The 16,433-nt window shown below is 35.2% G+C and overlaps 1 protein-coding gene across 13 annotated transcripts in view; it reads left to right on the top strand.

The window, feature by feature from the left end:
* TBC1D5 (TBC1 domain family member 5) overlaps positions 1-16,433 on the top strand; it is a 571,565-nt gene that overhangs the window by 134,413 nt on the left and 420,719 nt on the right. The window lies entirely within an intron of this gene.

Here is a 16,433-nt window from a genome sequence, read left to right as displayed (position 1 = left end):
TGGGTATAAATGAAACTGAAACAAAAGTTTAATTCTTACTCCAACTACCTGGGATGTGGTGTATGCTATATTATATTATATTCTTTGTATATTTTATTTAATGCTTCCTGGTATGTGTCACTTATGCAGTTTCAGAATCCCAGCTTTAGATCACGTGAATGTTTGCTCATCACTAATTTTTTGGGAGAGTAAAATAAATGAGATAGTTTCTCTTCTGCCTCAGTGAAGCTGCCTTTTTTCTTGTCTCTTCTGTGCTTCTCATCTCTTTCCCCATTCAATATAGGCTATCAAATGACTTAGTGAGAGAACTGGGTAACTGCTGGGAAACACCACAGTCCTTACTGGGTTCTTTCATAGTGAGAACATAGGCACAAGTACTGAGATCTCAGAATTTTAAAGGAGAATAAATTTTTGATATAATCATGTCTTTATAGTAAGGTGTATATTTCTTTATTCTCTTCTTGTGTATTTTGTCTGTTTAAATTGTATGTGCATCCAGATGCCCTCAAATCATTCTTGGTTTGAAACATGTTTAACTTTTTACATCCTGAATATCAAGTTAGAATAACCCAGGTCCTTTCCCAAAGTGGTCTCTTCTAGTACCCATTCCCATTTTATTTAACATTTGTATCTTTTTAATAAATTGAAGACATTTTTTCCTGATGTATAAAAGTAATATTTTTTTATTAAAAAGTTTGGTAAATGTAGAAAAACATAAAGAGGATAAAAATTGTCCCTAATCCTGGCTGGGCATGGTGGCTCATACCTGTAATCCCAGCACTTTGGGAGGCTGAGGTGAACAGATTGCTTGAGCTCAGGAGTTGGAGACCAGCCTGGGCAACATAGCAAATCCCCATCTCTGTGGAAAAAATAAATGTTGGCCGGGTGGAGTGGCTCACGCCTGTAATCCCAGCACTTTGGGAGGCTAAGGCAGGTGAATCACAAGGTCAGGAGTTCGAGACCATCCTGGACAACATGGTGAAACCCTGTATCTACTAAAAGTACAAAAAACTTGCCGGCAGTCGTGGCAGTCACCTGTAATCCCAGCTACTCGGGAGGCTGAGGCAGAAGAATCGCTTGAACCTGGGAAGCAGAGGTTGCAGTGAGCCAAGATCATGCCACTGCACGATTTATTTATTTTGAGACAGCCTTGCATCTCAAAATAAATAAATAAGTCAACTTAAAAAATTAAAAAAAAATATTTTGAATCCTGTCATACAGAGATGAACTGATACACCATTTTAAAAATGAAGTTTATTACATTTAATTTTACTTGAATTTAACAGGAAATTTTAAAAACCCTGAAATGAAGCTTAAAGAATTACTGAACCTCATATACATCCCCCCCGCAAAAAAAAAAAAAAACCCGTAAATGTTAGTTTCTAAGAACCTTCCAAAGTTAAATAACATTATGAACATCTTTGGAAATCTTTACTCTGGAGATAAGAAAATAGAAAGAGTGAACTGAAAGCAGAATATCTTTTATGTTAACATAATCGATTGAGGTGAAATTTGTATAACACAGAATTCACCATTTTGAAGTGAACAGTTCCGTGGCATTGAGTACATTGACAGTGTTGTGCAACCTTCCACCTCTATCGAGTTCAGAACATTTCCATCATGCCAAAGTAAAGTACCTTACCCATTTAGCAGTTTGTCTTCATTCTGCCTTAGCCCTAGGCTCTGACATCCATCAGTCTGCATTCTGGCTCTATGGATTTATGTGTTCTGTATATTTAATATGAATGTAATCATAAAATATGTGATGTTTTGTGGGTAGCTTCTTTCATTTAACATAATATTTCAAATTTTTATTCATGTTATAGCACTTATTATTACTTCATTACTTTTCCTGGCTGAATGCTAGTCCATTTGTTTATCCATTTATTCGTTCATGTACATTTGGTTTGCTTCTACTTTTTGGTTACTCTGAATAGTGCTGCTCTAAATGTGTTAATGAACCTGTTTGAGAACCTATTCTCCGTTCATATGGGTATGTGCCTACGAGTGGAATTGCTAGGTCATATTGTAATTCTGTGTTTAACTTTTTGAGGAACCATCAAACTTTTCCATGGCAGTTGCATCATTTTACATTCCTGTCAGCAGTATATGAGGGTTCTACTTTCTTTGAGACAGAGTCTTGCTCTGTCGCCCAGGCATGAGGGTTCTACTTTCTTTGAGACAGAGTCTTGCTCTGTCGCCTAGGCTGGAATGCAGTGGCACAATCTTGGCTCACTGCAACCTCTGCTCCCCAGGTTCAAGCGATTCTCCTCCCTCAGCCCCCTGAGTAGCTGGGACTACAGATGCATGCCACCATGCCCGGCTAATTCTTTGTATTTTTAGTAGAAACGGGGTTTTTCCATGTTGCCAAGGCTGGTCTTGAACTCCTGAGCTCAGGCAGTTCGCCCACCTTGGCTTCCCAAAGTGTTAGGATTACAGGCATGAGCCATCTCACCCAGCTGGGTTCCACTTTCTCTACATTTTGCTAACACTTACTGTTTTCCTTTTTTTTTTTTTGTCAGGATATCTAATGATACCGATAAATGACTTTTAACAAAGTAGAGAAATGATCTATTTCTTATATATTTAAGTAATTTATTTCTTTTATTTTTTTGAGATTGGGTGTCACTCTGTCTCCCAGGCCAGAGTGCAGTGGCATGATGTCAGCCCACTGCAACCTCTGCCTCCTAGGCACAAGCAATCCTCTTACCTCAGCCTCCCAAATAGCTGGGACCATAAGCGTGAGCCACCATACCTGGCTAATTTTTGTATTTTTTGTAGAGACAGGGTTTTGCCATGTTGCCCAGGCTGGTCTTGAACTCCTGAGCTCAAGTGATCCACCTATCTTGGTCTCTTAAAGTGCTGGGATTATATAGGCATGAGCCACCATGCCTGTCGCATATTTTATTTCTTATTTAGCAATTATATTTCTTAAATAGTAATTATACATCATTTCAGACTATCATTCAGTTCTATTTTCTCTCCAGAACTACCTGACCAGTGAACATATTTTTTCCCAGAATAAAAGGTTTCTTTTCTTCATTTGCTCAAAATCATATATTTTTTTTCACATTTGTATCATTTTTTTTTTCTTTTAGGTATATGTGTAATTTTTTTTAATAAAAGTTTTAAATTGCCGTTCTTTTTGTTTAATGCTCATAAGAGATTTATGCCTGTGTGTGTGTGTGTGTGTGTATATATATATATATATATATATATATTTTTTTTTTTTTTTGGATAGCGTACTACAGTTGTACTTTTGGGCTCCTAAATCATAAAATAACATTTTGGTAAAGTTATTTACACTCTATTTGAGGACATTTCTCAACCTCAACCTCCTAGTTAAATATAAAACAGAGCTTCCTTGTTCTTTTGCTGGCCTGTCTTTCGGAGATTTCTTTTCACTATAATATTGAGTTAGTTGTACTGGTTTTTATATCCCATTTTTGTCATCATCCATCCTTTAACTACAACTTCAGAAAGGCTAAATGGGAGATGAATTTTCTGAGTTGTGAATATCAGAAAAATTTTCTATTTTATTTTCACAGTTGATTGATAATTTAGCTGGGTGTATGTTTCTAGTTTAAAGTGATTTTCCTCTGAACTTTGAAAGCTTTGCTTTAATTTTTTCTACTATCCATTATTCCTCCCGAGAAATTTGAAGCCAGTCTTACTCATTGAGGACTGTTTTAGGAGCTATCACACTGAAAACAGAATGGATAAAAATCCTTAACTTGATTAAGCTTACATTCCAGGGTGGAGAGGTTGATAAGTAGCAGGATAAATAAATAAAATATGTAGTACCTTAGATAGTGATTCTGTGAAGGAAAATAAAGCATCCAGTGGGAGATAGAGAGTTTGGAGTATAGGGAGAAGAATGGAAATTTTAAATAGAGTGATCAGGGAAAGCTCACCGATAAGGTAACATGTGAGTAAAGACCTGAAGGAGGTGAGAGAGTGAGCTGAAGGATCACAAAGTACAAAGGTCAAACGGTATCAAGATGTAACATTGATGTAGTACAGTAAACATAGATAGAGAAGACTTAAAATCCTGGCCTTGGGGCACCTTTAGTAAAGGCGTTAGGAGAAAAAGAGGAATTAGTAGATGTGGCTAGAGAAGAAAACTCAGTGAGGTTAAGAGGAAAACTCATTTGTCTTTCAGAATATCTGAAAGTGAGGTAAATGTTTGAAGGAAGGAAGAGTGATCATCTGTGAAAATCTTATTTATAGGTGAAGTTAAAGATGGACTATTCAAGGGAGAGTGGGAGGAGAAACACATGTAGCAGCAGCTTAAGGGGGAAGCTGGAGTGAAGAGAGGATTTTTTTGAGTAGGAGAGAAATAGCATACTAATGGGAGCGCTCCAATAGAGAGGAATAAACTGATGATGCAAGAAAGAGTGGAAAATTGTTAAAGCAGTGTGTACAAGCAGAGATATCACCTTAAGTAGAAGCATAGGTGGTTTATTCTTAATAAGAAGGAAGGCAGAGTATATCGGCACAGATCCATTGTTAAAAAGCATTTGGTTGAGCTTTGTACTATCTCCAGGATATGTTACATATAGGATGATTACTTGCTTCCCACTTCTTTAGGCTTGTCCTGTAATTCTCCTTTGTGGTTTTTTTCTTTAACAATGTACATATATGGTGGTTCCTGGTTTAGGAATTCTGTGTTTAAAAAAAATTCTGTTAATGGAATTAAGGCATACAATAGGCATTTATGAATTATATACCTGTTGGTATTTTTAAAAAGTTTCAAGTTTGTAAATATTTCTGTAAAATGCTCTGGAGAACCATCAAGCTACAGTAAGAGTAGAAACAGGGCCATCAAAATACTTTCTTATACCAGGTTGGGGAGTTTATGGTTCAAATTCACTTACCAGAAAATGATAAAGTACTTCATGGCCTAGATTGCTTGAACAACGGTGAAATTGTAATTGTAAAAAATCTATGATGCCAAGTGTCTATTGTTCTTTATGATTCATGCTTCTCCTGGTCACCTCAGCCCCACAGCACACTTGATAAATACGGTATACAATAATGGCATTAGAATTCTCACATTTTCCTGTTGGTATAATGTGATCTCTGCTGTCTCTCTCATGTGCTTCTGAGTAAGAATGGCAACAGTGTTACCCTTTGTACTCATTCTTGCTCAAGTTCCCAGCTCTCTATAGTGATACCTTAGTTCCCTCTTATCTGGTTTTGTTTTCTGTGGTTTTACTTATGGCAGGTACTCAGCTAACTGGAGAATTACTTTTAAAGCAATGTATCCTTTATAAGAAGATTTGCTTTTTAAATTGGATGATGTGAGGAAAATTCTTTTTTTTTTTTTGGGGGGGGGAATTGATTGTGAATGTTTTTAGGTTTTCACTATGTGTGCAGTAGACATAGCTGCCACTTTTGTGTTAAACAGCGATAAAAATCGTGATGTGTAGGAAATACAAAATCTGTTTCACGTTCTCTTCCTCTTACTCATTTTTACAAGGGCTTAATGAACAGTGAAATTGACCAACAGTTTCACCTCCTTTTCCTTGCAGTTCTGGTAGTCTCTTGTGGCACTTAGTACACTTGAAAGAAATAGCAGGAAGATGGACAAATTGGAAGGGAGAAGTTATATGAACATATGATCAGACAAATAGAAAATTAACCCATAATAATTGAAAGATGTCTGTATTTCTAATTTACATTCACCTGTGTAAAACACATTTGTCAAATATGTATTTCTATTTTATATATAAATTTGAAGTTTTTACTTCAGATTATTCCCACTTTAGCAGTATTTGGGTTTGTACTAGTTTGTAGTGTGAACAGCTGACCCATTTAAAGGGAATTTAAAAAAACCTTTAATTTGTAATGATTTGACAGTTATGCCACGAACATTACACTTATTAATGAGAATAAGATTTCAATTCTTAAAAATATGTGCTCCACATTTTATAAGTGGTATGAACAATAATTTTGCCTCAACTTAAGAATTACTTACTTTATTCAGTATACTAGTAAACATTGGCTGAAGATTCTTTGAAAACGCCAATTATTTGGAATATATTTGAAACCTTTGCTCTTATGTACTTCTATTCAAAATATTACAGGGTTTTAGATGATTTAGGCTTAGAAGTTTGGAGTTTACAATTTCTGTCTTCTCAAGACTTAGAAATATGTTAGTATTATTGGAACCAAGTAGTTTTACCCACGTAATTGCCTGTCAGCTCTAGCAATGTGGAATAAAACTTATTGAAATAAGTCATTATTTCCTATGTGAAATATCCATTTAAAGTGTTTTTTACCTGATGAGCATGTATTTTAATTCTTAAAATAGAACAGAGGAAATGAAGTATTTCTATAGCTAGGGGAGATTGTCAGCTCAAGTTCGATAGTATGATGTTTGACATTAGGCCAAGGATATTTTCGAAGTTTTAAAAAATGTTTATTGTTACTTTTGTAAAATACATGTGCTTTCATTATATCTTATGTGTTAATCTAATTTCCCATTGAAGTCACCGATTAAAGGGAATTCTGTACCAGTAGGGTTCTAAAACCTTGACATTATTTTAATCTGATAACAAATGGGTTTAAGTTCATGTTCTTTCAGTTGTTGGCAACAAATCTAAACCTGTATTTTTTGGATTTATGAGGATAAATCCTGCTTTGGCAATCTTGTAGATTCCCAAGAGAATAGTTAAACAGTGATTAATCATTGTTTCTTCACTGAGTGTGCAGAAAAGAATGGAAAAGCTGCATTTCACACTTCTGAAGCAATTAATCCCCATGATCTTAGCCAGGTTTGTCTTGTAGATAAGTTGGGATACAAAACGGTACCTAATTTATCAATGTATGCATGCCATAAAATATAAAACACACAATTTATTTCATATCATTTATAGTCAAATGTAAAAAAAGAGTGACTTTGCCATATCCAAGAGTGTTTCCTACATTACCTTCATATAAACTAAGTACCAGAGATTACAATGGGATTCCTGTTTATTGTGCACATCTGGTGCAGTCACTATGCATTTTCTCATTCACTTGCTGGCATTTTTAGTGATTGTGGCATAAATCACCTTGCTAATCAGAAACATAAGTGACGGGAAGTCATCTCCTTTTTTTGAACAATGGGAAAAAACATATGGCTTCTTAGACAGTACTTGGCTGTTATACTATTTATGTGGCATTATATTCTGTATTTAGAATTTCATATTAATTGCAGTAGTTTGGTTGAAGGCATTGAATATTCAGGGTTTGTGGTCAGAGTATTTGTTTTATACCTCTTTCAAAATAAATAATCACAAAAAGTAAAATTATAATCCTTGTATTTAGAAATTTTTAAAAATTTAATTCTCAAAGGGAACGGTAGTGAATATAATAACCTTTTATCCTTGGCTTTATGATACTTACCTACCTATTCCTCCCACTTTCATTTTTCTTATTATTGAGTGACAGGAAAAGATTCGTTTTAAATGTGTAAATTTCAAATGAAAATTAATTTGTTCAGAGAAGTTTTTAAAAATTTCTAAATACAAAGGTGGGAAGAGTTATTGAGATTAAGATGAGTTGAAGATAGTATATATTTTAAAATGCTCCTGTGGATGTTTACTTAGATGCACTGAAAGTTAGTTTTTAATTATATCTATTTCAAAACACTGCACTGATCAGAGTAAATGTTACTGTCTTTAAAGCACTAAAATGTAAATTGATAGTAGTTTGCTTTTGCATTTTTGGTGAATTGCTGTTTATTAGTTGGAATCGCTTTTTGCAGACACTATAGCTTAAAGTAAAACTTTGTAAAACTGAAGAATTCTTATATGCAGATTTTAAAGACTGCCTTCAGTGTCTGTGATAGAGTGCTTACTGTAGGTGTGGTTCCCTGCCCCAGCTCACTTTCAATGGATTGTAAATATAATAGCCTTTTACTCTTGACTTTATAATACTTACTTACCTATTCCTTACCACTTTCATTTTTCTTATTATTCAGTGGCAAGAAAAGATTCCCTTTAAATGTATAACTTTCAAATGAAAATTTGTTCAGAGAAATTTGTGTCTTTTACAGTTTTTTTTCCTGTATTACATGTGATTATAAATTAGTGAGGTAAATTTTTAGCAAATATATCAGAGCTTATTTCTCAAAATTTGTGTTATTTCTTTTGAAGTGTTCCCCTTGGGAAGATGTACACATAGTCCATCAATCAAAGTACTTTTGGAATGCCTGTTTTTGAAATTTCTGTAGTGGAATTGATGTCTAACTGCTCAAAATGGGTACTTTGAAGGGAGATAAGATTCATTTTGTGTATACACATGCTACTATTTTTCTTAAAAAAATCAATCAATCAATCATAATAGCTTGTCTTACACCCTTGTATACCTTATAGATAATTGGGCACTATGAATAGAAATACAGTTTTGAAAAACTACCTGGATTTTATATAAATGGCCATATTTATCCATTTTGTTTTCGAAATCTTCTATGATATTGTCTCAAGGACCACCTGCAGCAGGAGCCCACAAATTGAATAAGTGCAACATAAGGAGAGGATTTTTTTTTTTCTGTTTTTGCTTGTTTCAAAAATGCTACTATCCAGATTCTCTATTAACGTATATTGTACTATATTAAATATTATAGTTATAACTGAATTAAGACCTTCTTTCTAGATTAAAATTATCCACTGCTTAGAACTGACTGAAATCTGTACTTTACTGCCTCACTTCTTGGCTGTTCTTTCTTCCTTCATGCTCTTATAACCTGCATCACCTCTCACCCCCCATCATTTTTTTAAGATTGAGGTGTATTTCTTGTAGAGATCAATTTAAAAGCAATACAGTCTTAAACGCATGTGTATGTGTTTTCTTTTTCTTCATCAAAATGTAAAAATTCTAGGAGGATTGGATGTTAAAATCCAAGAATAGGCAATTTAAGGAATGGCTAAGAGTATCAATAAATGAGGAAAAATAAAGAGTTCTATTCTTAGTAACTGAACATTTTGGAATTTGTCAGTAATGGAATTTCGAGGAAAAATTTCTTGCATAAAGCACTTGATGGAAAAAATATATTAACCTAAAATATTTGCATATTCATTATGTTTACAAAGCCAGGAATTTAATTTCTAAATGTATATCAATTTTTGAATGAAATTGTACTACCAGCGACGTTGATATTCACTGTACATTTAGTTTAAATGTTGCTTATATTTTTAGAGAATTTGCATTACTTTCTTTTAATTCATTCTCTGTCTTATTTACATTCATAGTTTGTTGGTACATATTACCCTCCAAAGTAAATTCTGAACTGAGTACAGACTTTGCAAGAAAAGTTAATGTCCTTTTCTTATGTTCTCATGACATGAAGAACGAATCCTCCCCATCATAGGAATAGCCTTACTAATAATTCCCAGCCAGGCAGGTTATGTCCTGCTGTTTGTCTTTCTAGCCCTCCCTTTCCTTCCTTGTGTTTATCTGGAAGTGGCTTTTGGAATGCCAGTAGAGGTGATGTGCCTACCAGTGGTGAACCTAGAGTGCCTTCCAGTCCCTGAAATGCTATGGGGTAGGTGGTATGACACTGTTGGCCTAATCAAACCAAAATTCAAGTAAAAATGTTATTTGTGAACGTTTTCCAAGAAAGGGAGGCTTGAATTTGTAAATGGAAAGGTATTTTGAATGGCATATGTAATTCAGAATTTTTAATTTTTTTTTTAAGGCAATATTTCATTCTGTCGCCCAGACTGGAGTGCGTGATGTGATTAAGGCTCACTGCAGCATCAACCTCCAGGGCTCAAACCATCCTCCCACCTCAGCCCCCACTACAGGTGCACACCACCGTGCCCATCTAATTGAAAAAAAAGTTTGTAGAGATGGAGTCTCAGAATATTGCCTAGGCTGGTCTCAAATCTCCTGGGCTCAAGCAGTCCTCCTGCCTTGGCCTCCCAGTGTTGAGATTATAGGCATGAGCCACTGCACCTGGGATGTTGGAAATTGATAATGGAGTATATTAAGTATGAGAAATGTGGAACAAGAAAGAGTGTTTTGTGTTCAGATATTTCTGTCTTTTGTTGTAATGTTTAAGGCTCTTTCTGGGTAGCATGTTTTCAGTGTGGTCCTTGCTTGTTTTTCCTGTAGCGATTTAGCCTTATCTGGAACATGGAGGCTAGCAGGGTTGGCCTGCCAACCTGTGTGTGTGTGTGTGTAGGAACAGAAGTGAGTTTTTCCTAAGAAAAATCCAAGAATAAAGTGGCAAACCTGGTGACACAGTCTCAGTTGTTAGCAAAGCAGCATTTCTAAATTCCGCCTGGGGTCTGTTTTGTTTTCTGGTCCAGAAATCTTACACTTGTGGAGATAGATGGCTGGGCTGTGAGAAAATAAATCTGAAAGAACAAGAGAATCAGGAGAAGTATTATAAGATGCTTAGAGACAAGCAACATGGCCCTTCTACTCTCTGAGCGACGAAGGCAAAGGGATTCTGTCTTTGCCATAGTCCACGAATTAACTGTCATTTTGCAGACTCCACTGTGCTAACAGTGTTGGAAAGGTGTTGGGGCATCATGGTTGATAGCAGTGCTACTTGGTAAGGCAGTCTTTAGAGCAGAGGGGAGGTTGGGTTCAGTGGGAGTGGGGTTCAGTGGGAGTGGGGTTCAGTGGGAGTGGGGATATATTGAAGAAGCTGCAGTGGTGCCCTGTTGGTGACAGTAGTGACCTATTATAATCAACAGTACACAGCAGAGAGGGCAACAGATATCTCAATGGGGGAACAGGTGAGGCCCTCCCATGCTTAATTTGGAGGCAATGGAAGCAGCAGACCTTAAATATCACATAGGGATAGATGTGCCATGGTAGGTGAGTGTTAGCTGATTGGTCTTTTTTCAGGAATATGTGAGATATTTCAGGATGATTCCCAGCAAAGTTCTGGGAGGACAGCTTAGAGAGGTCTTTCATTCTGCATTAAAGTTAGAGATGAGAATCACCAAGCAGAAATTACATTTGTTTTGTAAAGTAATTTACAAATTTATTGAGATACTAAAGGTCTCTCTTTTCTCCTTACTTTTTAAACTTCTTTCCATGAAGTACTTTTAACCTACTGTGGCAGTGTTCTAGGTGCTGGATCAACAGAGTTAAAATACGATTTTTTCCAACAGGAGCTTGTAGTTTATAGAGGAAAGAGTAGTAGTTAAAAAATTAACATCTAGTGTGATGAATAATGTGATAGGTTAATGCATGGGAAACAGTGTACCCCAGAAGAAGGGTTCTTAAACCAGCTTGGAGGTCAGGATGGAGGATAGTTTCAAGAAAACTTCCCTGAGAATGTGCAGGCTGAATGTATATGAAGAATATTGAAATATTGAAAAAGACACTCTAAGCAGACGGAAATACTGCCCGGGTAGCCTAGAAATGGCTACAAACCTAAAGTGTACTGAGGAACTGCAAGTAGTTTGGGTTTGCAAATTGAGTAAGAATGAGACCTGAGACTATAAATACAAAGTAGATTTTTGAAGAGTCTTGTGGGTTATGCCAAAAATTTGGGCTCTGTTTTTTTCCTAGAAGAGGAAAGGAAAATGAAAAATAGAAATAGTCTCAAATTGCAGTGCTAGGCATTGTGATCTACTGCAGGAATTTAAGCCAAGGAGAGGTGAGATCAGATTTGAATGTTAGAAAGAGCACTTATGTGGAATTTAGCAATTAAGATGAGAGGCAAAATTTAAGAGCCCAGATACTTACAAGGAGACTTTACACTAAATTAAGTCAGGGTCAGAGGTAAGGGAGAAGAAGGGACTAAATTGATCATATTTGGCAGTTGATTGCATCAGAGAAGGCCAGAAAGGAAATACTGGCATTTGACCTGCGTGAGAGGTTGGTTGATAAGGCCATCCCTACAAGAGAATACAAGAGGAGCAGTTTGAAAGGGGAGAGGATGACTTCTGTTTGGACATCTTATTGATTAAAGATAGGAGATGGTTGAATGTATGGATCTCTCAAGGCCAGGAGATCAGTTTCTGTAAGAGATGTGTACTTGGAATCACTAACATAAATGCTGGCATGAACTTATTTAAAAATTATTTGCTAAGCATTTCCCAAGCATTGTGTTTGGCATTGATGGAACAAAGATGAATAAGTGTATTTGATGGGTATCTAAGGTTGCCCACGGATTATAGGTAGAGATAAGGAGAAGTCCTTGGATAAATTGACTACTATCAAGCCAAGTGATGGGAAAAGAGAAACTTGGCCAAGAGATGAAGGAGGGAAACAGTGAATAATGATATGCCTGAACACACAGCTGGAGACAACAACACGACAGTGTGAAAAATAGAGGGATTAGAAGTGAAGTACCAAAAATGGTCGTCAAATTTGACATCATCATTAAGGCATGTAATGTGCCTTAATAAGCAATTGGAGTGGAGTGGTTTGAAGCAAAAATCAGCCCATTGGGTAGTTGATATATAAATGGAACATGAAGCATTATAGACTATCAGTGAAAGGTACTATGTTACTATTATCTGAAGAACTGACTGTCAGAGGGGAACACAGAGCAGCAGAGATTTGTTGTTCTTGATTTAGGAGAGACTTCAAAGTGTTTACATATTGGCGAAAAAGGCCCAGAAGGGGGAGAGAGAGAGGTTGATGTTATAGGAGAGAAAGTAAGTTAAAATTGTTAAATTTGGAGCAATGTATATGAAAAGATGGAAAAGATTTGGACTTACTAGTGGAGGGATGATTAGTTTGTACAGGAGGAGGGCTCTTTTTTTTAACTGAGAATGCAAGAAATATGAAAGGTGTAGATTTGACATGACAATTCAGATCTCCCAGGAGGCAGATGCCAAGATGGAATTAGCAGCTTAAGAGATTTCTTGGGGGGAAATCTTAGGAGGGAGGGAGGGAGGCGGGGGAGAGAGAGAGATGGGGGGGAGCGAGGGGGGAGAGAGGGAATAAGCAGGCAAAGCCTTCAGACTCATGTAGGTTCAACACCTATGGTAAGAGAGGAGTAAGGAAGACAGATTGGAGAGGAGGAACTTCAGATTCCAATGCAGTTTTCAAAAAGTCCCAGCTGAGACAATGGTGAGGGGATAATGCAGTAGACAGAGCAAATTTTGCCTATTACAAGATGCCTTGTGTTGGCAGGAATGGTTTTTCCTGCAGCATCCCTGTCATTGTTTGGGAGCTGCATGGCCTTGTAAGATGTATGGGGAGAGTATGGCCTTGGCTTAAACACTACAGTGAATCCTGAAAGTATGAAAGCTGGATATTGTCAGCTGACTATAATTCCCCACAGCATTTTGTCTCTTGAGTAGTACATCTCCTTGGCTGCCACAGTGGATGTAGGTGTTTGAGTTGGGTGAAAGGGTCAAAGATGGAAGGAATTCCTGTTGGTCCATTATTTCCTCTGCCTTCAGGAAATTAGGTGTAGAGGAAGAGAAGGTGTGTGAGATGTGAGTGTTGGAAGGCTTTCAGGACTTGATTAACACAGAAAGAGAGAGCAATGGACTGGTGAGATGTTAGTTGAAATAGTAGCTCATAGAGTCTAAGATTGATAAGAAAGGAAATGAAGCAAGAAGGAGAATAAGAGATTTAAATCAAATGAAGTCAAAGAACTAGATTTTTCAATGTGCTTGAAAGTATTTGTACTGAGAGTTCAGGAATAAGAGAACTTAAGGATAGAGAGAATTGTGATGATAAAGTGGTATATTAGTTTAAGATTAATAGTCGAGCTCCACGCAATGGTGATATTTTGAAATCGCATCATGTGAATTAAGAATAAAATGTTATCAGCACAAAATGACAATTATAGGTATGCATCATAGAATCACAGCCATAAATACCATGAAAAAGTACAAAGGTATTGTAGTTGCTTAGTTTTTGTAGTGTAACTTTACTGTAAAGCTAACTTTCAGAGTCACTTGTAATAATCAGGTTTCTTGATTGACTAATCTATTCATTGTCAGGGAATGCAAATTTTTTCCCCTAGGAATTTTTTTTATGTGTTATTTTTCTCAATTTCTCTTATAGCCTAAGAAAATATTTTAGTGCTTTTGTATTTCTCAACTCTTTTGAGTCAAGCATGTTGCCCTCTCCTAAAGGATCTGTTTGTGTCTCTAAAAGTCACCTGGTGGAAATGTTAGAGAAGTGAAAAACCTTGAAAACCTGTATATCCAAACATAACTTTAACTGATTAAGGAAATATAGCAGTATTAAATACATGTAAACAACTTTTCTGTAGTTCTCTCTTTGTAGAGGGGACTTAGAGGTTGCAACAATAACTTTAACAATTAATATAATAAGATGGAATGATGGAAGGATGAACAAATACATCGACATTATGATACTGAAGTACAATAAAATGTAATTGAAGATTCTGGATGATAGACATGAGTTTGCAATGTAATTTTTTTCACCTTTTCTGTATATTTGAAAATATAATAAAATACTGAAAAAGTAGAATAACATCTGCAACTTTGAAATGCATTAAAAATAGGATGGTCTAGTAGATGTAGTTAGGTAAGTGATAACAATACATATAGTAAAATGTCAATTGTAGAATCTAGGTAGTGGGTATGTGAATATTTACTATAACATTCTTACAACTTTTCTGAAAGTTTGAAAATTTTCAGAATAAAATGTTGTAGAAAATAGTGTTATAAACAGATTTTCTAGTTAGAGATCTGAGTTATAGTTGTGTGAAGTTAGGCAAGTTACTTAATCTGTGAGCCATGGTTTCCTCATCTGTGAAGTGGGAATAATGCCTAGTTTGTAAATTGTTTTGAATGTTAGAGAAAAAAAAAAAAATCTGTCAAGCTGCTGGCGAATGATAGGCATTTGATAATGCTTCTGATAATACTGAAACCATACACTTCAAATTTATATATTGTATCTTGGTTCTTGCTTACTAGTTTTTAAATTTCAGAATAAAATTTTATGGATATGTGGGCCAGTTGACTTACTGGATGGAACTCAGGATAAGGTAAGGTCAAGGCCTCCACTTTCAGAGTCTGTATGTTTCATACTGGCTAAGTCTCCAAGAGTCACAGCTTGAGCTCTACTAATGGAAAGTTGGGATCATTCTCATACCAATGATGGAACCTCTGACTTTCTAGTACCTATAAAAAACACTTTTGATGTACCTTTTAAAATATTTTCATTTTGTAAATTGCTTATAAGTGCTCCAAAGTGAAGAGACTGTATATATGTTTTAATTGATAATTTGATGTGAATATATGTATACCATATGTCACTGCTAGCTTTTTTGATGCATTAAGTTTTGTAGAATATATAGTAGACGAAAATTATATTTACTGCTAAATAAACATTTATAACATGTATTTATATATTTACAAATATATAAATGTATATTGCTTAATAATCAGTATTACTTTCTCTGTCAGTGATGTGTTTTTCTTTTTTCCTAACAAAAACCAGTTATCCTTTGGTTCCTTTTAAAGAAATGAAGTTGGATTTCTGGTTTGAGTTTCAGGCTCAAGTGCATTTATAATATACAGTCCTCTTGTTTTTTTATTTGCTCTGTTTCATATGCAGGGTGGATAAAAATTACTGAACTTTTTATATTTATGTAAATTTATTTAAAATTAAATTCAAATTTACTACCATATGCCTCATGGGCTAAACATAATATAGACTATTATAATCATTTATATAAATTGGTTTTAGAAACCAGTTCAATATGTTGAATCAATATGTCATGAATTTCATATCTATATAGTTGTCATCCTAGTAAATTCCATGACATGTACTTTTACAGCATACAGATTTTAAATAAAATTGAATAGACTTTTCTAGCCTGCATTATGGAGGAACTTCTGTTGTCATCCAGTTGACTGATTTAATATTAGAAAAGAACCTTGATGCTTAAATGTGAACCAGCCAGATTTTGTATATCTATCAAATCTTTTAGGATTGGGTTTTTATCTTTCAGTGATATCTGTTGATTATTCTCTGTTTGCAAATTTTTAGATGATGTAGAATAACATGAAAATAAATATTTACTTCAAGGGGTTATTCAAAGAGTGCCCTTGTTCTCTTTCTGTGGGTATTTGCCAGTGTATGGCTGCAAATCTTTATGAAACATTAGGGTAATTACAAGGCATCTTTAAACCCATATACCTATATATTTTGTCAATTAATGAAGAGTAAAAGCACATCTTATGTGTATGCAGGGCAGATCTGTGATTTCTTTGAAACTAAAATGCATCAACATATTCAGATAGTTGGGGAGCAGTACTTTATTAGGAATACCAAATGCTGTATAGCTACATGAGTAAAAATTTAAACATGAGTAAAACTTGGGCAATTTTAAGATAGAAGAGATAAAAAGAAACATTGGGAGCAAAAAACAGGCAATATATAATGTTATATGTTAATATTATATATGTTATTCTTGAGCAAAAACCTAGAACAATAGTAATGAATTATAAAATATGAAATATATTTCCTATTGCCAATACAGA

This window comes from Papio anubis, chromosome 2 (assembly GCF_008728515.1).
Source record: "Papio anubis isolate 15944 chromosome 2, Panubis1.0, whole genome shotgun sequence".
In the NCBI taxonomy this organism is placed as follows: Eukaryota; Metazoa; Chordata; class Mammalia; order Primates; family Cercopithecidae; genus Papio; species Papio anubis.
This window is presented reverse-complemented; position numbering and strand designations above follow the sequence as displayed.